This window comes from Cryptomeria japonica, chromosome 6 (genome assembly GCF_030272615.1).
Source record: "Cryptomeria japonica chromosome 6, Sugi_1.0, whole genome shotgun sequence".
NCBI classification, from domain to species: Eukaryota; Viridiplantae; Streptophyta; class Pinopsida; order Cupressales; family Cupressaceae; genus Cryptomeria; species Cryptomeria japonica.
In genome coordinates this window covers 494396291-494424092 of record NC_081410.1, presented here as the reverse complement: position 1 = coordinate 494424092, position 27802 = coordinate 494396291, and positions in this window count along the sequence as shown.

The following is a 27802-nucleotide window of genomic DNA, read 5'->3' as shown; positions in this document are numbered from 1 at the left end:
CATTTTCAGGTAGATGGTATCATTGTAATGAGTTTGGTCATCCAACATTCAAGTGTCTTGAGAAGCAGGGTTCTACTTCAAGTGGTGGTGAAAGGAGAAATGAAAGGATGACTCAAATAGTACAAGAAGAAGAATGTGAAAGTACAAATTTTTCTAGTCATGTTGCTTCTCCAGAAGTGGGAGAATCATTGATGGTGAGAAGAACAATAATCAAGGCATCCAAGGAGAATGATATAACACAAAGGAGGACTCTATTCAATACCACATGCATGTGCAAAGACAAGGTATGCAAGATAGCCATAGATTTTGGAAGTATCGACAATATTGTGTCGAATGAAATGGTAGACAAACTAAAGTTAGAAAGAATTCCTCATGAAACACCCTATAAGATATCTTGGTTGAATGATGACTTGTCCATTTTTGTGAATGAAAAATCTTTAGTTGAGTTTCAGATTGGTGGATACAAGGATAGGATATCATGTGATGTTGTGCCAATGGATTGTTGTCATTTATTACTTGGGAGACCATGACAATTTGACAAGCATATATGATGGTAGGGGTAACACTTACACAATTGAAAAGGATGGAAACACCTTTATATTAACACCATTGGATGAGGATGTCAAGGAGAAGACCAAGGCAACCAATGTCATAATGATGGGCAAGAAAGAGTTTGTGAAGGTTAAGGATGAAAAACACGAAGAAGGTGCAACTACCCCAAGAGGTGAAGATGCCAAAATAGTGAGTTTGAAAGGTGTCTCAGTATTGGAAAAGAAAAAAGATGTGATGATGGCAAAGACATGCCAAGAGAAGGCCAAATATGGATTGTTTGCGAGGCATCCAAATAATTTGGAGAAGTGTGATGATATAGTGGTTGGGACAATGCTTTGTCCTTTAGTTGGAAGAAAGGTTTGTGGGCAGTTGTATCATGCCAATACTGAGGTTAATAAGTCTGATGAAACATAGGTATTTGGGCTAGAGAACCTAAGAAAAGGTGTGAAGACAAAAGGTGAAGTGAGTAAGGGTGTTTGGCAAAGACAAGTAGTTGAGTTTGAGCATGCAACAAGAGAGAGGAAAGTCCTGGACAGAGTTGGTAAAGGTCAGATTGCAGATGTGAAAGTAAGTTCAACGTTAGGTTCAGTCAAAGGAAAGATGAGGGGATAGTCTACGGGTTAGATGGTGAAGATGGAGCAGATTCTAAGTGGCAAGAAGTCCACAAACACAAGACACAATGCAAGTTTTCAGTTTTTGACTTAGTGGAAAGGCTTCCCAAATGGAGGAGCATTTGTAGCCCAAAGAGGTGATGCGAAGAAGTATGATATGTAGCAACTCTAATTCCAAAGGACTTGGAATCTTTTTCAGGCCAGTTGTATGGTGCAGGGCACCCTAGCTATTTTGATCCAATGATGTCAATAGGGGTTTAGTTTGGGTTTTTTTCATTTCATGATGTAATAAGGTCCTTTAGGACCATATTTGATGTACTTGATTCATGTAGGGTCCATATCTTAAGTCTTGTCAATTTTGGAAACATTTTGCAAAAGTTGCAATGTTGTTTTGTGTATTTTGGGGTTTGATTGGAAGACCAACGATCAAGAGTTCAAAAAATCAGTTAGGGACCATTGGTTTCCACCTTTTTGTGATGGTTGCAATTATATATTGTCCTCTTAGACACGAGGCAAAGGTTGTTGGTTCAAAATTTGAAGAATGGCAATAAGAATTGTATCATTTTCCTGCATTTTCTCTAGTTTTCTTCTGTTGCAATGTTTATTCCATACGGATATGGAAATATTATGACTCAAGGCTGGATTTATTTGAAAGATAATTATATTACCTTTCATTTGGTACCAATTTTGTGAGGTTTCATGAAGTTTTGAGTGTTTTACAACCAAATATTTGAAAACTGCCCTGAAACCCTTGTTTTGAGGATTTGAAGCGATGAAATGTGAATATCTCACCATTCCATCATTTAAATCTTTCCAAAATCGATGGAATGGGTGGTATAGGGGTTCTCTAGATGGGTTTTGAAGGGTTTGTGCGGGAGATGAAGTTTGAGGCCTTTTTGAGCAAGTCCTAGCCTAATATCTTCATGTGTTGGGCTTAGAAGTGTAGGTAGAAGTAAGATTTTGTTGGTGTGCAATTGGTGAGTAAAAACGGAGGCCAAAATCTAATTATTGGGACCCTATGTGATGGTTTTAAGCCTCATGAGTAGTGGTATGAAGTTTGGTGATTGAATTTCTAGTACTTTCTTTGGAAAAGTGGCCTAATTAGGCCTAAAAGTCACATTACCAGTAAAAAATAGAGCTATTTTTTCTAAAACAACCCCTGGGGAAAATTAGATATGTTGTAAAACTGCCAAAAAGGTATCCATAAATGTCCTTCTTTTGTCTGGAAACTGTCCGTACAAAATTTATGGTGGAAAAACCCTCTAAGTAGGGCTACAAGGAATCTAACCTAGTTGTGAAGCAACTCACTTCAAGGCAAGTTATGGGACCTCAACCAGGGTTTGGTGGATGTTGTTAAGATGCCCTTAAATAATTTTGAAGTCTGCCCTTGAAAGATTAAACCATTTTGGGGTTTGTCTTAAGGTTGGGTGAAAAATTACCATTGAGTTTGTTGTTTATAATTAGGGCCTGACGGATTCCAATTGCCTTAGGCAACATTGGAATCTGCCTAAGGGGGCCAACCCCTTTCCCAATATATAGGGCCAGGCCCTATACCTTCGGCTAAATCCAAAAAGGTCTCCACGCTACAGCTTAATAGGGCCGACCCTATCCTCTCAAACTAAAGAAATTAAATTAAATTAATTTGCAAATGAAAAGGGTGAAGCCGACTTGATTAAAGGGTTTGCTCTCCTATAAATAAAGCATTCTCTCCTCACAATATCATCAACGCAGCTCAAGTAAAAATGTGAATTACACATGCAAGATAGCGAACTCTTTTGGAAGAAGTAGATCATAGCGAACTCCCTTGTGAACTGCAACGAACTCCAGTCTTGCATAGCAGATTACAGTGAACTCCATTTATGTGCAGTAGATCACCAAGTAGATCACATTAGACAACAAAGCCATCATTAAAATAGTAATCTCCATTGAAGGCTAAAGAAAAGGACTGTGAACTAGTGGGAAGGTGTAGTTAACTCTAGTTATGCACAACAAGACAAGGTAGAAGGGCTGCAAATCATGATCACTGCCAGCAAACTACTTGTGTAGTCTTTTGTATCATCTTCTTTGTGACTGCAACTTCTATACTCTAGATAAGTGTGTAATTATCAATTGAATCTAAAACCATAATCAGATTTGAGGATATTTTCTGGCAGGGTTTTGCCTCCTAGGAGGTTTTCCCAAGGTATCTTTGTCTTGTCTTTATGCATTCATTTCTTACTATGCTTAAATTTGAAAAACAATAAATCTAATTAAACGTAGTTAGAAACAAATTTTGATTTTCTGAGTGTTATCTAATCTGAAAGTACTAAAATTAACATGGTATCAAAGCTATAGGTTAGATCAAACTTTAGACTTAGAATTCGGTACGCCTTTATTTCCAGATTGTTGTCGCTTTTGCAGGTCAGGTCAATGGGGCTGAAGGTTGAAGATAGGCTTGATGGGAATCTCAATTTCACTGCATGCAAAGTTCAAATCAAGTTGGCTCTAGAGGAAGAAGATCTTCTCCAATTCATAGAAGCAAATGAGCTAATTGAGCCTACGGATGCAGCCGAGCTAAAACAATTCAAAAAAGATGCTGTCAAGGCCAGGAAGATTCTCATTGATTCAATCAAAGACCACCTAGTCACCTCTATTGCCTCGTTTACCACTGCAAGGGAAATGTTCAACCACCTACAAGGTACATATGAAGTTAACAATCTCAGTAGGGCAATTACCTTAAGACAACAACTACTTAATATCAAAATGGCTAAAGAAGATTCTGTTATTTCCTACTTTATGAGAATTTCAAAACTAAAGAATCAGCTAGGTTTAATTGGCCATAACATGGAAGACAAAGACCTTGTCATGATTGCCCTAAATGGTCTTCCTCACTCATGGGAGTCATTTATCCAAACCATAAGTGGCAGGATTGAGTTACCTACCCTTGATCGCCTTAAGAATGATTGCATCCAAGAAGAGTCTCGCCTCATCACAAGGGGGCAAACCAAAAGTCCCCATGTAGATGATCATCACATGCTTGTAGCTCAATGCAAGAAAGGGGGAAATTAGAAGAAACCTTATCCTAAAAGAAATAGGGAATTCAGACCATCTAGTTCCCAACACCCTTGGAAGAAACCAAGAGATACCTCGCATGTCTGATGCTTTAGATGTGACAAATTTGGTCACTATGCTAAAGAATGTCAGTTCAACCCTAACCAAAGTGAAGCCAACCTAAATGAAGTCTCAGAACAAAATGATGACTTCTTATTCATCTCTGCTCTGTCTAGTAGTGTTCCTTCAGATAGCAATACATGGTTGATTGACAGTGGTGCCTCCAGACATATTACAGGTTACTGTGATCATCTTTCAAGCTTAGTAGAAAAGGATACCAACCTTCATGTGGTAATTGGTGATGACACTTGTTATTCGGTAAGAGGTTCTGGCTCTACTTCTCTAAATTTAGATTCTGGTATTTCCTTGCACCTGAGTGATATCTTGTTTGTTCCTGGAATTAAAAGAAATCTAATTTCCATTTCTGCTCTAGAAGATAAAGGTTATCAAATTGCATTTTCTAAGGGAAAAGTTCTTGCTTGGCCTAAGAAAGCTAGTTTTAAATCTGCTCGTATAATTGGTCATAGATATGATAGTCTTTATAAGCTCTCTACTAACCCTATTCAAGCCCTCATTAATGAGGCTCCAGAATCCTGTGAGTTATGGCATAGAAGACTTGGGCACTTGCATTATCAAGCTCTTCCATCCCTTGAAAGATTAGTCAAAGGTATGCCTAAACTCAGTCAAATTCATGATAACACTTGTAAAGGTTGTGCTATAGGAAAAAATGTTAAAAGTCCATTTCATAAAAGTGAAAATAGAGCTAAAGACAAACTAGAACTTGTTCACTCTGATTTATGTGGTCCTATGTCTATAGCATTTCCTAGTGGATTTCTTTATTATGTAATCTTCATAGATGATTTTTCTAGGAAAACTTGGATCTACTTCTTGAAATCTAAAGAATCTGATGAAGTCTTAAGTAAATTTAAAGAGTTTAAAGCATTAACTGAAAACTCCTCTGGTAAAAGAATTAAATGTTTAAGATTTGACAATGGAGGTGAGTACACCTCCGATAGCTTTTATGATTTTTGTGTTGAGTCAGGAATTAAGAGGGAGTTTTGTGTTCCATACAACCCTCAACAAAATGGTGTTGTTGAAAGAAAGAATAGGGCTATTATGGAGGCTGCAAAGGCTATGATCCACGATCAAGACTTACAGACCTTCCTATGGGCTAAGGCTTCTAGAACAACAGTGTATATCCAGAATAGATGTCCTCATCGTGTTCTAAAGAACATGACCCGAGAAGAAGCCTTCACAGGATCCAAACCAGACATTAGTCACCTCAGAATCTTTGGAAGTCCTGTTTATATTCATGTGCCCAAGGAAAACCGATCAAAGTTGGAACCCTCTGGAAAGAAAGGCATGCTAGTCGGGTACAATGAATCCTCCAAGGCATTCAGGATTCTCTTCCCGGGTCAAAGGTATGTTGAGGTAAGTAGGGATGTTACATTTGAAGAAGACATTGCTTTTAAGAAATCAAAAGGTTCTTGTGTTATTGATGAAGCTAATGACAATTAAAATATAAATGTTGATTCTAACCCTGAGATTTAGAGGGAGCAAGTTGAACCTCCACCTCAAGATGATCATGATGATCCACCAAAGCCCATGAATCCCACTGATATTCCTAGTGACATTGTCATTACCAAAAAGAGGCCTCTTTGGGTAAGGAACACCATTCAAGAAGCTGAAAGATTTGCTGCTCCTAGTGGCACATTCCGTGAAACTAAGAGACCTCAGGTATTCTCCAACTACGTTGCTTTGATGTGCAATCTCATTGAAACAGAACCTTACAATGTTGAAGAAGCCTTGATTCATCATGCCTGGAAGCTTGCTATGGATGAAGAATATCAGTCAATCATCAAGAATGATGTGTGGGACATTGTGCCCAGACCGAAAGGTAAATCTATTGTTTCCTCTAAATGGTTATTTAAAATTAAACATAATGTTGATGGTAGTATTGAAAAATATAAGGCTAGATTTGTAGCTCGTGGTTTTTCTCAAAAGGAAGGCATAGACTATGAAGAAACATTTGCTCCTGTTGCTAGATATACTTCTATTAGAACAATAATAGCCATTGCTGCTGCTAGGGGTTGGAAACTACATCAGATGAATGTTAAGACCGCCTTCCTCAATGGTGTCATTGAGGAAGAAGTCTATATTGAGCAACCTGAGGGTTATGAGATTCAAGATAGATTAACCCATGTGTGCAGGTTAAAGAAAGCTCTATATGGCCTTAAACAAGCTCCTTGTGCTTGGTATGAAATAATTGATAAATACTTGCTAAGTCTAGGCTTTTGTAAAAATGATGCTGACTCTAACATATACTTTAAGGTAGCCAATGATGAAATGCTAATTCTAGTTCTTTATGTGGATGACTTATTTCTTACTGGTAAAGATGAACTCATTATTAGATGCAAGAAAGAACTAGCTTCAGAATTTGAAATGAAAGATTTAGGTCTAATGCATTATTTCCTAGGTCTAGAAGTATGGCAAAGATCTAACAAAATTTTTCTAAGTCAAGGAAAGTATACTATTGACATTTTGAAAAGATTTAGAATGATGGATTGTAAACCCATGTCTACTCCTATGGAATCAAACTTAAAGAAGTTAAGTGTTTCTGTAGCTAACTCTGAATTTGCAGATCCATCCGAGTACCGACAGTTGATTGGATCACTGATGTATCTAGTTAACACTAGACCAGACATATGTTTTGTTGTGAATGCTCTCAGCCAGTTCATGAGCATGCCCAAACATGTTCATCTTGTTGCAACCAAGCATATCCTAAGATACTTGCGAGGCACAGTTGGTTTTGGGCTGAAGTATCTTTGCAACATTCCAATAACCTTGGAAGGTTATTCAGATGCAGACTGGGCTGGAAGCATCAAAGACAAGAAAAACACCTCTGGCATTTGTTTTAGCTTGGGATCTGCAGTGATCTCTTGGGCTTATAGAAAACAATCCCCTGTGGCATTGAGTACTGCTGAAGCTGAGTATATTGCAGCAAGTGTAGCTTCCAGAGAAGCAGTGTGGCTTTGTAAGTTTCTTGCTGGGTTGTTTGGTCAGCCACGAGATTCTACAATTATTCATTGTGATAACCAGAGTTGTATTAAAATGTCTATCAATCTAGTGTTTCATGACAAGTCAAAACATGTGGAAACCCACTATCATTTCATTTGGGATATGGTGCAAAGAGGTGCTATCCAACTGAAGTATGTCAGCACTGATGAGCAGGTTGCAGATATTCTTACCAAGCCTCTATCCAAAGTGAAGTTTGTGTACTTCAGGGACAGACTTGGTATTGTGGAAAATGAACTCCTAATTGAGAGGGAGTCTCAATCTCAGTGATACATTGTGTTGTATCAAACCATCCTCTGTGGGCAATGTAAGGTGGTATTGTAAACTTCTCAGGGAGAAGTATAATTATTAACCATCCTCTGTGGGCAATGTAAGATGGTATTGTAAATGTTAACCACCCTCTGCGGGCAATGTAAGGTGGTATTGTAAACTTCTTAGGGAGAAGTGCAATTAGTAACCATCCTTTGCGAGCAATGTAAGATGGTATTGTAAATGTTAAACCATCGTCTGTGGGCAGTGTAAGATGGTATTGTAAAAACTTCTCAGGGAGAAGTATAATTGTTAAACCATCCTCTGCGGGCAATATAAGATGGTATTAGTGTAATTGTTGACCATCCTCTGCGGGCAATGTAAGATGGTAGAAAAAGATCCTCTCCACCCTCTGTGGGCAATGCAAGGTGGATCCAGTCTATGCTTGTGTGCAAGACGGAAGATTATGGTTATGATTCTCTGCCCTAATTAAGAGGGAGTGTTGTTTATAATTAGGGCCTAGCGGATTCTAATTGCCTTAGGCAACATTGGAATCCGCCTAAGGGGGCCAACCCCTTTCCCAATATATAGGGCTAGGACCTATACCTTCAGCTAAATCCAAAAAGGTCTCCACGCTACACCTTAATAGGGCCGACCCTATCCTCTCAAACAAAAGAAATTAAATTAAATTAATTTGCAAATGAAAAGGGTGAAGCCGACTTGATTAAAGAGTTTGCTCTCTTATAAATAAAGCATTCTCTCCTCACAATATCATCAACGCAGCTCAAGTAAAAATGCGAATTACACATGCAAGATAGCAAACTCTTTTGAAAGAAGCAGATCATAGCGAACTCCCTTGTGAACTACAGCGAACTCCAGTCTTGCATAGCAGATTACAGTGAACTCCATTTATGTGCAGCAGATCACCAAGTAGATCACAACAGACAACAAAGCCATCATTAAAATAGTAATCTCCATTGAAGGCTAAATCAAAGGACTGTGAACTAGTGGGAAGGTGTAGTTAACTCTAGTTATGCACAACAAGACAAGGTAGAAGGGCTGCAAATCATGATCACTGCCAACAAACTACTTGTGTAGTCTTCTATATCATCTTCTTTGTGACTGCAACTTCTATACTCCAGATAAGTGTGTAATTATCAATTGAATCTAAAACCATAATCAGATCTGAGGATCTTTTCTGGCTGGGTTTTTCCTCCTAGGAGGTTTTCCCAGGGTATCTTTGTCTTGTCTTTATGCATTCATTTCTTACTATGCTTAAATCTGAAAACAATAAATCTAATTAAACCTAGTTAGAAACAAATTCTGATTTTCTGAGTGTTATCTAATCTGAAAGTACTAAAATTAACAGAGTTGGGCTAGTGAAGGGTTAGGTGAGTTGGGAGAAAGATTCCCGCTTTGGGGTTTTGCAAGCACTCCAAGGAGAGTAAATTGGTTTGGTTTTGTGTTTGATGACATGCTCTGCATGACTCACGAGGATTAAACACTAGAAAAAGTTGACGCAGGATGAAGGAGCCCGACAAAAAGTTGAAACTACAATGCACCACAATGGAGTATTTGCCGGCTCATCAAGTTAAGATAACTCAAAGTGAATCTCAACCCTCCAATAATAAGATCAATGCCAAAGTTTTGAATTGCATTATGACTAGCAACTCAAGCACTCAGATGATGTGAATTAATGGTGATGAGACATAGAGAAACTGCAACTTAAGGAGATAAATTTGAATTTCAAGGTTAATTTAATCATCCTACTTTCAAGATTCCAAGTGAACGAGATCTAAGGTGATAATGGGAGAATTGCAGCGACTAGCTAGGGTTTCAAGGTTCGTAAAAACAGTAAGTTGTCTTGTCACCCTGGTGCTTCTACAATGTTCTTTCTGGTTTTCTTGATCTATAGAAGATAATTAGGGTAACTTAATTAAAATAAATAAAAACCTAGTATAGTTGAAACTTTGAATGGCTCCCAAAAGGAAACCAACCACTGACCTAGCTTCGACATAAGGTAAAATATCAAAACCTAAGAAAAGGGAAACAAACTCACCCGCACAACAAGTAGAATCATTTATTCAATAAGAGGAGAGCCTTGAGGCAGAAAATAAAACATAGAGGGATGTTATGGGTTTGCATCAAGATATTCAAGACTTATTTCTAGGGCCAAGAATGGAGAATAGCTTAGGAAAAACTTTTTCAGACCGATGTACAAATTGCAGATCTATGCAACTATACCAATTAGAGGATGGGATTTGTTCTGTTTTTCTATGGTATGGATAAAGATATTCCCGTATCAAACCCATGGACTTTGGATGTAGGGAAGTTGGTTGTGTTGGATGTATTCATTGAACCTGACATGATTAGGATACTAGTTCAATGGTATAACCCTGAGACCAACACAGTCAATGAGTGTCGAAGGACTGATAATGACATCTTTGAGTAGGCAAGCCATCATAAACTATTTTGACCTAAATAGGCAAGCCCTAAAGAAGATCAACTTTGATAACTTTGATGAGGAATACAAGATTCAAAAGAGGACCTTGAGAAGTGATGAAATTCCTAGATAAAGAAAGATTAATTAATTGGAAGGAATGACATTTCATTCTTAGAAAAGGATGTTTTGAATTGATAAATTTTAAAAATTGTTTTGTGAAGACATATTATGCATTGTGCCAAATATTGGGAAGGGATGATAATATAGTGAAGATTCATGTAAATATGATGATGATGGCAATGAGGATACAACACCCTAATGTAAATGAAGAGTATGATTTTGCAACATATATTTCAAATGAGTTTCATGAGGGATTAATGAGGGTGAGAAATGACTCTATAGTCATAAATTTCAGATATTATTCCCTCTTGTGTCATATTCTTTTGTTTCAAAATAGAATGACATGGATTCCCAACATGGAGGTGAAATTTGTTGATTATATGGGTAGACCCAAACTAGTGCATAGATGGACCTACATATGGGACAGGAAATGTAAGAATTCAAATTATAGGATGTTTCATGATCACTTTGCCATGAATATATTGAGCTAGTGTGGATTGAGTTTCTCTAGACTATCACCTAAAATTATGTAGCTCTTAAGAGAAAAAATTAGAAAACCTACAAACAAACCAGTGCTTGAGGATGCATTCACACACACACTTTTGGTGACTAGTTCTTCTATTCATAATTTACTCTAATTAGAGTTTATAGATGCCCACATGAACCACATCGTTTTCCCATAATAGTCTCTCCCAGACTACGTTTCCTTGATTTCATGTGGCAAATAATGTGGACAGAAATATAAATTATTGAGAAGGAAAAGAAAGGGATTCATATTCCTAGATACTCCCAATTTGTTGACTTCATAGTTGGGTGTAACATATTAGAAAAGGTTCAGGATCATATGAAAAATATGTATAATCTAGAAAGTGGAAGATTAAGAGACTTTGATCATAAAGGATATATGAAACGTTTGTGTACTACAATATTAAGAAGGGCACCATGTTTCCATTTGATCTTTTATGACGATGTAATAAGGAATTTCCCCAATGATTCACAAGCATTGCAAAATAGGAAAAATGGGCCATATTGTTAAGGCTTTAAGAAGAGAGAAGAAAATGAGACCTAAGTTTTCAAGGTTTCCATTCAGAAATCCTAGATGATGTATAGAGGATGACCCTCACGTTGGACAATTTTTGAACAAATTTATGGCCAATCACTTACAATTCAACCATTTGTAGTACGAAAGAGACAAGAACAAGTTCCACCAAGTGTAGAGCGAGTGTGGGATAAAGGGAAAGAGGTTGTTGATCTAGGTGATCAAGCATCATAGGCTATTTCGCCCAAGTCACCCCACAAAAGAGCAAGAAACAGGAGTGCGACCTCATGATAATGCTCATAAAGTAGTAAAGAGGCAAGGGGTGGCATTGAAGAGGAAACACATACAATACAAAAAATGAGGTTTGATCAAGAAGTTGGTCAACCACTACCATCTTCACCAAGGGAAGATATTAGGGAACATGACGGACAAAAACCAGAAAATAGAGTGAATATGCCTAATACCATCCCAATGGACCAAGTGGTGATGAGAGAATGATTTCTACTACTTAGTTCGTTTCAAATGATGAGTTTACCAAGACTACAAAATTCAAATGTTTTTGGTTACAAATGAATATGAAGGAGTTGTTAGAGTAAGAGGTATCCTACCTCAATGTGGATGATATTGACATAACTCCAGATAAAGCCAAGAAAATGTGAAGGAACCAGGATGTTATTGAACCCAAATTGGAATCTTGAAGATATCTTTGTGTTGGATCAAATCAGAAATCAAGAAGATCCAATGTTCGCAGTTGAGTTTGAAGGTGTCAAAGGAGTAAGAGGCACAAGATAAAATCCTAATGTCAAATCTTTGGCTCAGTGGACAAAAGATCCAAGGATTAATAAGCCAAAATTATTGCACAGAGTGGAGGAAAAAATAGGCAATGCTGTAGTGGAAACTTTAAAGGATACGATTGCCTTAGAAGTTTCCACAGTAACCTTACATTCAAAAATGTTTTCCAAGGTTACTACCGAGGAACAAGAGAAAGAGAGAGATGATCTCAAGAAAATGCATGTCACTTTAAATGAAGCATTCAATAATTTTTACATGGAAAATATAAGGTTGAAGAAAGCCTTGGGACAAGATGATCATTCTCCAACTCTAGAAGGAACAATGACTATCTGCTAACCACCTACCAGTACTACACAATGTGACCCCTTTGCTAAGGAGATTGCAATGTTAGAGGAAAAAGTGAAAGATTATGCAAATAGAATAGAATCAATCAAAGAATTGTTGTATTAGGCAAGGAAGATTGCTAAGGACAAAGCCTTGGAAGTCATGTAGAGTATTTTCAAGAACATGTTCCAAAAGATTTTGGATAAAATTGAAGTACATAAAAGTTATCAAGCATTGTTGCAGGCCGAGAATTAGTGCAAATAAATCTTGCTTGTCTTGAAACCAATGTTTGAGCAATGACATCCTAAAGCACATGTTTATGAAAGATTATTTTTTGCCACACAATTCTTACCAAGTTCTCCCTCATAGATTAAAAAAACATATAAAATGATTAGAATGTTTGTAAAGGAATTGCCATTTGTAGAGAAAAAAGAGCAAGCAATAGAGGTGAAAATAGAATTCCTCCACACTCTAACTTATTGGCCAATTCCAGGATTGCTCAATAAATATAATGAGTTGAAAAACTTTGAAGACTGGAAGATGAGTTTGAGATGATAGGAAAAAGTTGTAAATCCCAGTATACCACTTGACATTAAATAGAATTATTGCTATAGATGAAAGGTATGCGAAGATCATAAATGATACCAAAGCAACCCTTAAGAATAAGCCTAGGGAGATTTTGCTAGGGTTCACCAGTTGTAACAATTTCAATGGCCTTCAGAGCTTGTAGTTGTAGATTAGCATCAAGAAAATTGTAGGCACATGGATTAGAGGAGGAATGAAATGGAAGGAGGCACAAACTATATATTCAATTATATTCTATCTATCTATATAAGGACCCTGCCAGATCTAAGATATGATCATGAGTACCTTATAGTTATTGAAAGAAGCCGAGTGTTTATTGAAATATAGATCTATCAGTCACTAGGTTTCAGTGTCTTGCCTTGTCACTTTATTTTCTTCAATTCAATTGTTTTCTTCAATTTCCAGTTCAACATTCCACGTTAGTAGGTCAGTTGGAGATGAGCTACATCTAGAGGACAAATCATATCAGCATCTTTGAACAAAAATTCAGTTATATTTGCATTTCCCTCTTAAAGGTGGAAATATGTTTTGTCTTATGCAAAATTAAAGATACCTTTGGGTATATACCTTTGTAATAAATCAAATTTTGCCATGTGTATCAATGACCTGAATCTTGTTTTCTCCCTTGCAATATATAAAAGGGAATTCAAGATCACTGATAGGTGTTATGTTTTTGAAATTTTGTACTAGGTGGGTATAATAGAAGTGTCTAAAAGCTTTGGTAATAGAATTTTTTTGCAAAATTATGAATTCATGAAATTGTATCAACCATTTTGCAGAATTAATGAAAATACTCTAGAATTGTCTACTTATTTGTGTTTTTGTGTCATATGAATTGAAATGTTTGGGATGTTTCAATTTATCTTTGCAATTTAAATGTGAATGCGTGACATATTTACAATATTCTTTTAAGGAATGGATTAAATTCTATGGTCATGTTACTGTGGTGTGAGAATGCAAATAAGTGATCTATAAGTATAATTATTGGTGTGTTGCGAATAAATGTTTATGTCATGCATGAATGTTGAGATTAAATGGTTGGATTTGAGTTTGGTTTCATGAATATGTATGTTGTGTCAATTGACTATTGTTACCCTTGGATTTAGGAACCCATCCTTAGTGAAGTTTATTTCATTTCAGTAACCATCCTTTTATCAATAATCATTTTACATGTTATGTTCTTAAGAGTAGGATTAAGCGAGAATTCATTCTCAATTTGACTAAATACTAAAAATAACTATGGATATAGCCAATTTAGAGTTAAATGTAAGGGCCATGGTCATATTGTTGGGAAAATGGTGTCTCAACCTTGCATTTACAAGAGGTTATTATTTATAGTAATTTTTTAAAGCACGAAATGGTGCGAAATTCTCCCCAAATCTTTGGATTGACTAGATAAGCATGTCGGTAAATTTTCATCGCAAGATCATAGCTAGTTTTGAAGATATTAAAGTTTCCATTTTTTGAAGGTGTGATGAAAGGTTTTAATTTAATTTTGAGGATTTTAGACCCTTTTAAACACCTAAAAAGTGGGTGTAACCACCACAAAAGGTTACAAGGTGATAGAGAAATTTGTGAGATTTCCAATGTATCAAATGGTTCGTCAAGCGGACACTCAGTTCACAAGTTATGGCCTCCGAAAGTTTGGACTCCTGGAATGAGAAATATAAAATTGCATCAGACACATAAATGAGCTGTAAAAGTGAGGAACACATGTTGATATGTATTTTACACATCCTAGGGCATCTAGATTGGAGATAAGGTTGTCTCTACTTTATTGGATGGTTTTACCCCATGGTTTTGTAATACCATTTGACGATTTTTTTTGTATTGTATCTCCTATATATGAGATACGTGAGATAGAGGTTGTGTGTAAGAGTCTTATGGCTATTGTGTTACCTTTGAGTCTCCTATTGGTGGTACTCCTGTAAAGAGATTTCTCTGCAAGTATATTGTAATTTGTTATTGATTGTTGAATAATATATTGAGCTGCTTTTGGAGTGTGGGGTTTTTCTCCCAAAAGGGTTTTCCCCATGTAAATCACTGTATTGTGGTATGCATGTTATTATGTCTATTTCTATTATTTTTGTAACTGTTATAGCAATCTGTAAAAGTTTTTGCATTACGCTGCTCTCAAGGTTAATGTAGGAAGTTGTTCCGCTACTTAACTTCCTTACTAGTGGTATCAGAGCTTGATCACCTTTGGTTTGAGTTGTGAGTTGTTGAGTTTTTTGAATTAATCTAGATTTGAGTGGGAGCTTGTGCAGAACATACTTTTTGATCTTGTTGCAAGAATTTTCAGATGATAAGTTCGTCAGGGAGAATAGAGGTGGATAAATTTTCTAGAAGTATTTTTGAGATGTGGAAGCTGAAGATGGAAGATTTGTTAATAGATCAAGATCTGTGGGATGTTGTTGATGCGAATGTCTCAAGACCCTCAGATCCTATCACGACTGCTCAATATGATGTTATGGACCGTAAAGTCAAGGGTCTAATAAGATTGTTCTTTGTAAAATTTTCTCTGATCAATGTCCACAAAGAGAACTCTACAAAGAAGTTATGGACTAAGCTTGGTGATATGTATCAAGTCAAATCTTTATTAAATCAAATTTTATTAAGGAAGAAATTATATTTCTTCAGAATGGAAGAGGGTGGACGAATTACAAACAACCTAGAAGCATTTAATATGTTGGTGTCTCAATTGGTATCTGTTGGTGTTACGATGGATGAAGAGGAGAAATATCAGATCTTGCTTTGTTCTTTGTCTGATTCGTGGGATTCTTTTGTTATGGCTATCAATATTACTTTTGTTGTTTTGAAGTCTAAAGATGTGGTGGGTGCCCTGCTTGGTAAAGAGATGCAGAGGAAGGTATCCACCAGTTCGAAGGAAGCCCTAACTATCCATGGAAGACCTAAGGAAAAAGGTGAAAATAATGAGAAGCGTAATAAATCCAAGTTCAGAGGGAGATTGAAATCTCTTAGAAAGTCCAAAGTCATTTTCTATAATTGTAGTAAATTAGGACACATCCATAAGGACTACAAAGAAGAAAAGAAGAAGAAAAAGAAGAAGTTCAATTATGATTCTGAGTCCGAGAAGGAAGATTGTGATGCATTCTTTGCAGCTTTGGCTATTCATGTAGATGATGATTCATGGTTAATTGATTCAAGTGCATCTTTTCATATTGCTAGCAAATTGGGGGAATTGATTATGTGTTGCATTGATGTTTTGTCATTGATGTCAACACTAGCTTCTTTGGCCTGTTTACTGGTATCTGATTAGTCTCGGTAGGATGTTTGGTTTCTGGTTGGTATGATCATGTTGATTTGGTATGCTCCGGTACGCTTTGTTCTGTGGAATTGGTTTGGATTGGTTATTCATGTGTTCCTGATGTGTATCATATTCAGTTGGTTTGGGATTTAATGATCTGGAAGCTATCACTTGTTCTAGTAAGCCTTTTGGTTATCGGTGAGGGTTTCACCGATAGAGCTTTGATGAATATCTTTTAATACTATGCATAAGTGGTGTTGGTGCGGCTTCTAGTAGGGATTTAGGATGCTAATGGTTATCATGTTCATGTTCCAGTTGATCGGTGGTGTTGCATTTAGCACTAGACCTATTTTGTGTTATCTAGGTTATGGACTAGTTTTTGTAACGTGTTGGTGCGGCTTCTAGTAGGGATTTAGGATGCGGATGGTTATCATGTTCATGTTCCAGTTGATCGGTGGTGTTGCATTTAGCACCAGACCTATTTTTTGTTATCTAGGTTATGGATCGATTTCTGTAACGTGTTGGAGGATGTTCCTGATGCGTTACCGGTTGGATTCATTGATTGTATTATGTTGTTTTTGGTCTAAGCCGACTTGGTTGATCATTAGATTGCAGGTTTAAGTTATGAATTTATTGTATTGTCTTTTAGGTGGCCGACCTAATTGTTTAGGTTCCGTGTTGGTATATATATGATGTAAGATCTCTTTGTAGATCATAGGAGATCATTTATGGTATGGGATTATATGAATAATGCTGTAATCATTCATGCATAATACTTGGTTGATCATAGGTGATCGAATTGGGTTTGTGGAAGAGGTTTAAGGCCTCTGGTATTGAGCTTAACCAGAACTGTATTCATGCATGGGAGATGCTATACTTGCAGTTCAATCTTCATTTCGGATTGTTGTCTGATGTTTTCTGTAGTCATTGAGACTCCTTTTGTGATGAGTAGTGTGCTCTAGGCTGTTGGCCTTCCCGCATGTGCAGACCCCTTATTCTAATATTTATTCATCTGATCAGTGGATAGATATTGTGGGTCTCTAATCCCACCGTGGTTTTTCCTCTTTGAGGTTTTCCACGTATAAATCTGTGGTGTTATAGTGTTTATCTTTGTGGTTGCATTGTTGCTTATTGCTATATGCTTTTATGTTTATCGGTTGCTGAGTTGTTGTATTGATAAGGTTAAATTTCCCCATTCTGCTAGAACAATGATTCTCCCCCCCTCTCAGTGTTCTTGAATCCCAACAATTGGTATCACAACTTGGTGCCTCAAAGGAAGCCTAACAACTTGAGGAAGATCCTGTTTCCGGAATCTATGGAGATCAGCTTAAGGTGTTGGCCATTTGGAGGAATTGATTATGTGTTGCATTGATGTTTTGTCATTGTTGTCAACACTAGCTATTTTGGATTCTTTACCGACATTCTTCTAGTCCTAGTAGGTTGTGTGGTTTTTGGCTGGTTTGGATCCGGCATGATCCGGTATGATTTGGGTATGGAATTGGTTTATTCATGCTACTCATGTTCATATTTAGTTAGTTGGTTTTGGTCTGGTGATTGGATGCTATCCTGCTTGTTTGGAAGCTTGGTTTGTGGTTCCAACGAGGGTTTCATCGACAAATTTTTATTGAAGATGTTTGATGATATGCATAAGTGGTGTTGGTGCAACTTCTGGTATGGATTCAGGATGCTGATGGCGATCATGTTTGAGACTTGGTGAATTGGGATCATTGCTTTAGCGTGTGGACCTATATTGGGTCCCGGTTGATCTAGGTTATGGATCGGCTTAATGTAACGTATGGATTGGACCTCTCGATGTGTTTCAGGGATGTCTTATGGGTTGGATATTATTTTTTTGGTCTTAGGCCGACATGTTTTGTAATTATGTAATTCGTTTATTGTCTAGTGGCCGACCTTATTGTTTGTGGTCGAGGGTTTGTATTTACATGATGTAAGATATCATTGTAGATCATTGTGGTCATAGAAAAGGGATATGGATATGTAATGTGCGAATAATGTAGTATCATTTAGGCAGAGGATTTGGTCGATCATTGGAGATTGAGTTGGATTTATGTAAGAGGATTTAGTCCTTCGGTATTGAGCTTAACTGAAACTCTACTCAGGCATAGGAGATGCTATCTTTGCAGTTCATTCATTCTTTCATATTGTAGTCTGGATTTATATGTAGTCAGTGAGACTCCTTTTGTGATGAGAAGTTTGGTCTAGGATGTTGTCCTTCCTGCAAGTACAGGTCCCTCAATTGTAATTCATATACTTACTGCAAAAGTATTATTTGACTGTGGGTAGGCTTCCCACTGTGGTTTTTCCTTTTATCAAATTTTCCACGTATAAATCTTGGTGTCATGTGGATGGTATTTATTCTTTGATTATTTTTTATGCTTAATTGGTTTATCTATTGTTTTAGTATTTGGTTTAAGAATTCCATTATTAATATTTTGGGTTCCGGTATTAAATTTTTAATTGCTAAATGTTTTGGTAATCTGTGACAACTGATTCACCCCCCTCTCAGTTGTCTTCTGGTTATTTGAACTGTCTAAGAATTGGTATTAGAGCTCTGGTCCTGTGTACAGAAAGATTAACCACTTGAGGAAGATCCTATGGTGACTAACAGTTCAATTTCATCTAGTTCGTCTGGAGCTATCTTTCGGATAGATATTCCTAGGCCTAATGGAATAAATTACATAGCGTGGAAGATTCAGATGGAGACTCATCTGACATGTCTTGGTAAGGAGATTTGGTAGATCACACAGAATGGTGTTACACCTTATAATCCGACATATGGAAATCCTCCTCCGACAAACTTGGATAAGGAGCTTGAGAATGATTGTAGAGAAAGAGGAGCCCTCTTGTGTGCACTTTCTGATCAACAAATAATGGGATTAACTGACAAATCATTTACAAAGCTTATATGGGATAAGTTGGAGACTCTTAATGAAGGTGACCGTACTATGAAGATTGCTAAACTTGATGGTTACTGGGTGAGATATGAAAACTTTAAGATGGAAGAAGATGAAAGGATTATTGCATTCATGGAAAAGATAAATGAGATTGTTATAGGAATTCAATGTTGTGGTGGAACTCTGAGTGAAGATGAAATTGTTTCTAAAGTTCTGAGAGCCCTACCATCAACTTACAAGATGAAGGCTACTGCAATTAATGAATTGAGAATAATGGCTAATACTTCTGTCAACAAAGATACCTTGGTTGGGAAATTATCTGCTTTTGAGCTTGAAGAATTTGGACCTTCTGGAGTTGTGAAGTCTGAACCTGGTTTTCATGCATCTGCATCATCATCCGACAAGCAATATTGGAAAGCTTTATATGCAAAGGAATTAGATGATATGAAGAGAAAAGATGATGAGTTTGAGCAACTTGAAGCACTATTTTCTAGAAGAGTATCTAAAGGACCGATAGGAAGTAAGTATGAAGAAAAAACACCTTTTAAATGTTTTGCATGTAATAAGATTGGTTATTTTGCACCTAGGTGTCCTAAAAAGAATTCAAGATTTGAAGAAAGAGTTAAAAGATCATTTAAGCCTAACCCTGGATATCAGAACAAGTATAAGTACAGGAAAAACAAAGATATCAGAACAAGTATAAGTTCAAGATGCTGATGGTGATCATGTTCGATACTTGGCGGATTGGGATCATTGTTTTAGCGTGTGGACCTATATTGGGTCTCGGTTGATCTAGGTCATGGAATGACTTAATGGAACATGTGGATTGGACCTCTCTATGTGTTTTCGGGATGTCTTATGGGTTGGATATTATTTGTTTCGTCTTAGGCCGACATGTTTTGTAATGATGTAATTGGTTTATTGTCTGGTGGCTAACCTTATTGTTTGTGGTTGAGGGTTTGTATATATATGATGTGTTGGGATTCATAAAAATTTGAGTCAATTTGAGAGACCCATTTCAAAATTTTGCTTCTGCACTTAAGATCACTTAAAAAATCTCATTCATATGGCCTAGTTTGAAGAAGGGTAAAATGGAGCTAGTTGATTATTAAGGGGTAAGGCTTGGGAAATGTGTCCTACACCTTTCATTTGGCCTATGCAATGTTCTACAACTTTCAGATTTCAGTTTAGATCAGTTTATTAAGTACCTATTTCAAGGGGTGAGCTGAAAGTCCATCATAGGCACAAATTCAGATTTTACGAAGTGGCGTACTTTGAGGCTTTTCATTTTATGACCAGTTGATCGTCATATTAAAATTCAAGGTGAATTTAATTTTATGCATATAGGTGTGTCTCCATGCCAATTTTCAAGTCCCTATGAATCATTTTGCTCAATTTGGCAAGCTCAATCCATTTGCAGTTTGTACTGCTTGCATAAGTCCCTGTTTCAACAGCTAGTTAGAGCACCACTTTGCATATGTGTAATAAATGGTCGATAAATTTTATACCAAAATATTTACTCCGGGGAACTGATAGTATGAAAGACAAGCTATGTTTCGAATTTGAAGCTCCTACCAATCCGTTTGATCAATTTTCCTAGATTTTTTCTTGAGCCACTTTATTCAGTTTTCTGCACTTTCATTGCTACATCTGTTTAAGTGGCTATTTCCATGAGCTCACCATTCACACCCTATAATCTTACCTGCCGAACTGAGAATTCCAAGGTCTTCTCTATACTTCAAAGTATCTTTGCCCCAGATTTGGGGATGTACGGAGATCATTTAATATTTTTAGTAAGGGAATTTTGAGGTCCTTGCACATTGATTTTAACAGGTTCAAATGTTGATAGAGCAATTTAATCAAATTTGTGCATTAATAGCTTACCACTCAGGATTCGTCATGAGGAGTGGTTTTGCAGGGTGATAGTCAATATATCAGACTACTTGTCCTTCAGATGGTGGGATACAGAAAGATGTTTTTGTATATGGTGAAAATGGATAACAACAATGTTGAAAGACTAAATGAATTCAACCACCTAGCCTAACAACAACAAAGATCCACCATAACATATGAAGATTACCTAAGACAATGCAAATCAAATGAAATCACAAAGATTATACCATCACATGTCCAATAGGGTTTGAATCTCCATTCTTCCTATCTCCATTGATCTTGCTTGATATATTTTCTCTCAGATTTTATGTGCACAAGAGCTCAACAAAGAGCGGAAATGTGGTTGCAAGTAGGCTTGATTGCATATGAAAGAGTGTACTCAATTGATCAGGATGCATAGATTGATTAGAATGATTGATTAGGGTTGATAATGAAGGAAGCATCTCCTTATATAGAAGACACTATAAGAAATGGAAGGATAAGATTGAGGTGTAAAAGATAAATGGTCGGCTATGATTAAAGGGTAGGTAGAGAAAATAATAAAATAATGAGAGGGTAGGTAGTGTATGAATTAAGAGATGAATGGCATGTGTCATAAGTAGAAAAGGTTAATGAATTAATTAAATAAATAAAGATTTATTTAATTAATAGAAGAAGTGGGATCAATTAAATAAATAAGATATTTATTTAATTTAAGAAAAGGATAATTTAAATAAATAAATGTATTTATTTAAATGAGAAATAAGGCTAGAAGAGGATAAATGAATGAATTAAATAAATAAAGATTTATTTAATTAATAGAAGAATTAGGCTAAAATAATTAAATAAATAAAATATTTATTTAATAGGACATGACAATTTTAGATGTCTACATTTTGCCCCTCTTTGAGACAATGCAGCTTGTTGCGTTGTTTCAAAGAAGATAATATGAACTGATACAAAGTTGCCCCAAGATGGGAATGATATGCCCCCTCAAGAGATTGGATGAAAATGTTTGAAAAGATCACAGACAATCTCTCGATAAGAAAGAAAGGCTAGAATGGATTGACCGGATAGGATAGAGTGACAGAGTCACGAGATATTGAAGACTGACTTGGGAAATGAGGGCTAGGGCTAGGGTAGTCTATAAAATAGACCACGAGGGGAAAACATCCTCATTGTCATCCACACATCCAAGAGATTAGAGTGCAGAGAGAGAATAGAGAAGCAACAGTCAACAACAATGGCATTGGTTCATAGATTTGATTGAGTTCACCGATATCAGAGGCCAGCAGAGGCAGGAGAGCCGGTAAGTACCACAAAACCTCCTTGTACTTTGTTGCAATAAATATTGTCATTAATGCATGCTAGGTAGAGTAATAAATGCGTGTTTAGGTAATGTCAAAAAATTTCAAAAATGCCAAGGCGCGTCTGTGCTGGTGCCAAGCGCATCTAGGTTAGCTAGGCCAAATCGGCAGTTCTGTGATGAACATACACTGTCGATTGGATAAGCTACTGAGAAGATACACTCAAGAAGGTCCTCTAGGGAAGACTAGGATAGCAAATAGGGCTAGGATTGACAATTCTATGATAGAACATACGTTGCCAATTAGGAAACTACTCAAGAGGATACACTCAAGCAGAGGCCCTAGGATAAGATAGATTGAGGCACTTTGTAATAAACAGTGAGTATCAAGACATAGTACTTTGTGATGAATAGGGAGTACCAATAGGTGCAACCCTTCGTGATGAATAGGGAGTGCAAATATGAGCAACACTTTGTGCTGAACAGGGAGTGCAAAATATGAGCAACACTTTGTGATGAACAGTGAGTGCAAAATATGAGCAGCACTTTGTGATGAACACGGAGTGCAAAAACACGTAGTATTTTGTGATGAACAGGGAGTACCAATAGGAGCAACACTTTGTGATGAACAGTGAGTGTCACTAGAATAGAAGCAACACTTTGTGATGAACAGTGAGTGTCACTTTAACTGACATGATTGCTTTGCTTGACTGCAGAAGGATCTACCTATGCTGGAGTCATGGGAGAGGTTCCGTTCGACTCAGAGTTTACGAGCAGAGATGACATTCGAGGATAGAGTGACAGTTGAGGCCATGGGCTTGCGATACATTATGTATGTGTTTGAATTTAGGCGAACATCGGATTATTGACTTCATTAGCTGAGAGATGGCACTCAGAGACTTGTAGTTTTCATTTGCCGATGGGTGAGATGACAATCACCTTAGAGGATGTGTACAAGATACTGTGGATACCGATCGATGGGGAGTTAGTACCCTACGATCGAGATGGAGACATGGATGCACTAAGATGAGTGTTTCAGGATCCAGGACTGGAGATGAGGGCTGGACACGTGGCATGGGACACGATGACAATGATAGGACTGGCGCTACCAGCAGTGCTAGGAGGAGTGATCAGTGGGTTCTTATGTATCAGTTTTGTACCATTTTGTATGATGATGTAGACACCTTCGGGTGATTGTAGCCATATGATTTTGACATCATTGTATCATGACACTTATGATTATATATATGAGATGATTCATCATTGCGGCAGCTATATGCATGTGTACCCATGTGATGTATGTTTCTATGTGATGGTTATGATATGGATGCAAATATGTACAATGAAATGCAATATTTTTTTATTTTTTTATGTTTTATATGTTATGCAAATGCAAATGTGAATGTATGAAATGCAGATGAATATGATAATGCAAATAATTATTTACATGGTGAAAATGTAAAATGTACTAATATGTGTTGTGTGTTGGATGTGGTGCAATTGTGATATCTATATGTATGCATGAAATGCTTAATATGTGATAATGCACGTGCAACTACATGAAATGCAAATATTTTTGGTGTGTCATTATACTCACTCATGTGATAGCAGGTTACACGGACTCAAGAAGGATGATGGAAGTCAATCAAGAAATGGGGATGGAAGATAGAAGATATGAAAGTGAAAGAGCTTCTTGTGTGTTATCATCATTGAGCTTTATTATGGCAAGTAGGTTATGACAATCAAGGCATATGTTCGACCCAGAAAGTCATTGTACCCGTTTACATGGAGATAAGACAGTTGCAAACAAGGAATGCTCTAGTTCATACTAGACTCTCAGTGTCCTCATATCCTTCGACAAGTCATAGAATTACTAAGAGACAATCCACAGACAACAAAAAAAAAAAAGGTGATGATACCCCATCCTCTCCTTTCTAGTCAAAGACATCCTAGAGATAAAATCTCTAGTCAGAGACATCTTGGAAAAGCTAAAAGACATGTCACCAAAAAGATAAAATCAAAAGAAAACCAAGACTCGACACCAACCTTCACTGTAGTCCTCAAGTTTAGTGTCTCTTGTCACTTGTATAAGTCTTATTTGATTGTGGTCACAATTTTTACTGTCACTTGTATAAGTCTGTTGAAAGATTTGATTTGTTGAAGCCCATTGTTGTTGCTGTGTCTCATCTGAAACTGACTGAATCCATGAAACTGATACTTTATTGCGGAGAAGGCAGAACTTTATTGCGGATTGTGCACGAATAGACTGAAGAAAAGTAGAAGAAATTGTACTCCTCAGAACATGTGATGCTCTCAGTTCCACACCCATTACTAGACGTAGGATTTGCCTTAGCCACAAATAGGAGCTGATTTATTATGGATAGAAAGAAGGTGAAAAGGAGGGTTTTTTATGAACGGCGAACCAATCTTGGGTAGATCAATAACAAGCCATGATGGGAATGTGTAAGTTTATTATGAATGGATAGGTTGTGAGTGTGTGCAAAGTGAAAGGTTGAAATGGAATCCCGAAGGAGGGAGGAGCAATGTCTCTACACATGGTGTTGGTGACCCAGTTTTCACCATGGTACTTGCCCAGGGCGCCACCAAAGTGGTTTTCACCATTGGACGAAATATTTTTCTGTTACTTTTTTTTTTTTCAATTTTTTTTTTTGTGTCACAACGCGCCTGTTTGCCAGGTTTTCACCAAGTAATGATTTTTTATGTTTATGATTTTTTTTTTGTATTTTTTATTTTTTTTTTATTTTTTTGTAATTTTGTATTTTGTATTTTTGATTTTTTTTGTATTTTTGAATTAGGATACTCTGAAGAGCTATGTGTAAAACCTGCGAAGGTGCATGCTGTTGATAGGATCCTCCAAAGGTTCACCCTCTGTGGTTGAGAGTTGATATGCACCGGATCCATAGGCTACTGTAATGATGTAAGGACCAAGGCAATTTGGTTCAAACTTGTGCTTCTTCTCTTTGTCTTGCTGATTTTTAGGATTCTCCTTGAGAACTAAGTCACCCACCTCAAATGTATGAGGCTTAACCTTATGATTGTAGTTGCGACATTCCTTGACTGAATGGTGTGTAACTTGAGTGACTTTCTTCCTTGATAAAGGAACTGAGATAGAATTACTAATGTGTGGACTACACAGGCTCGTATGCCTGTCACTTGAAGAAGTTTGGGCATCCCTGATAACAAAGTCCCTTGAGGAAGCTCCATTAAAGGTCCATGATGTATCGCTAGAAGGGAAAGGATGTGTGGAACAAGCAGATGAGTGATGAAGGCTTATGATTGTGAAAAGAAGTGAAAGTAGGATAGCATGTGTAAAGCGGAAAATAATCGAACCCTAGTTGCTCTCCCCTCTTCCAACTCCGAGGAGAGAGAAGGGAGAGTCACTAGGGTTGATGGTTTTCACTTAGGGGAGACTTTACATTCAAAAGAGGGGTTGAAACCCACAAGATCCAATCCCACACAATGCAAGATTGGATGCTAAACGAGTTTCAAGGGTTAAGACAGCAAGGCTACCCTCTTTTGTAAAGAATGTTGATAGAAGAATTACGCTAGGAATGCATAGAAAGTAAGAAAGATTCGCTTATAAACTGAGTTAGGGATATAGGATGAAGCTGCGGACCTGGAATTAGCAGTAAAATGTCGAGACGGCGCTGTCCTGCAAATTTGAGCAAAAGTTGACGGGACGATGGCGCCTGGCATGCACACGGTCCTCCGAAAAATCCGCGAAACGAAGGGGGATCTGTTCGTCTCTGCACAAGGATTCCAGATCTTCAATTTCAGCCGCGTACCTGCAACCTACACACAGAAAAGCGAAGACGATTGGGGGGTTAGGGATTAGGGGTTTGCCCTTAGGTCAAACCCCGGTTTTGGAATTAACCAAGAAATGAGAAATGCTGTAAATGTAATGTAAAACAAGTACTAATACCTTGTTGTAAGGATGTTTGTATCCTTATATGTGAAGGTATAGATGTTGTTGTTTGTTGTATGTTGTATGTTGTAGCATGTAATGTGTTGTAAGTGATCTCCTCTTCAATGGCTGAATCCTTTTCTTGAATGCAACACTTAGCCTTGAATGGAGACTTAGAATGATCAATTGCTTGAAGGAATGCTTGAATGCTTGAATGCTTGAATGTTTGAATATCATTTTCACCTTTTTCCATCCTCCTCAAAATGAGAGAGGAAAAGTAGTTTATATACTTGCCAATTAGGGTTAAAAGACTGATTTTCCCAACCTTGGGCCGACAAGGAAAGTTTATTTTCCAATTTGCAATCAAAAAGACCCGAAGTCCCATAGGAGACCGGGCCCAAAATAGGGCATGGGACCAGGGCGCTGGGCGCTCTGGTCCCACCTCCTGGGACAGCAGGGTGCAAAGGAGGATCAGGCCAGGGTGCAAGAAAATGCAGTTTTTGGTGTCGTGAGCAAGTTTCAGGGTCTCCATTCAGGTTCAGTGTTGCGTTGCCATCGTGAAGACCCAAATGCGGTCGAAATTGCAAGTGTCGCAATTTTAGGATGCTACATTTAGCCCCCACTTTAGCGGGAGTATAAGCGTACGCTCATACTTCCGGTAAAGTACAAGGAAACAACATTGAAAAACTTTCACCACGTCAAGGAGGCAAGATACACCAAGCCCCCAGTGGACTAAGGATCTTACGAATCCGATTGAAAAAGTAAAAGGGAAGATCACGAGGGAGAACCATGACTGTCAATAGTAAGGTTCCCTCACTATGAGTCATGCAAGAAAGATATCAAAAATTTTCAAGGCAAAGCTAAATTTGTCAAGAAATTTTCAAGTATCTTGAAAAGATATGAACGGGATGTATGCCCCCCTACGTTAAAGCGATCGCACACGCCTCACCGGGGGTGATTGCTTTAAGGTAGTGATACATATAAGAAATGAGAAAGGAGCACGTTATCACAAGGATTTAGCCCCCAAGTGTGAGATAAGCCCAAGGATAATAGACACAAAACACAAAGCACAAGGTGACTTCACTTTCCTCGGGGTCAGTATGCTGTATGATAATTCATGTATATCATATGTATGTATGCATAATTGTTCTTCATTCCCCAATCAAGGAAGGTCACCTAGAAGAAGGGAACACATGTGTCTTTTGAGTCAACATGAGAGAGATCAAGAGATCTCAATGCTTTGCATTGTCCTCAAGTAGACAACACTAAGGACAACAAATAGAAGAATGAGAATAACATATAGAAGAAGTAACAAAAGAGAGGGGAAGAGAATCTGCTATGCTAATGAAACTAGTCTAGCACGTCATCTACCCCTCGATCTTGCTGATCAATGTTTCGGGAAGGTAGGGAACACGCTAGAGGAGGAACATCCAACACAGCAGATGGAGCTATCACAAGATCCAAACAAGGGCTATGTTCATGTTCTGAGCCACATTGTTCTTGTCTAGGAGCTAGGATAAGTGCTTTAGAAAATTCATTAGATAAATGGTTATCAACATCAACATATTCATATTCACTATCAGAATGAACAGGAGTAACATTTGTATCATGAATAACATTTTCATCTATATCATCA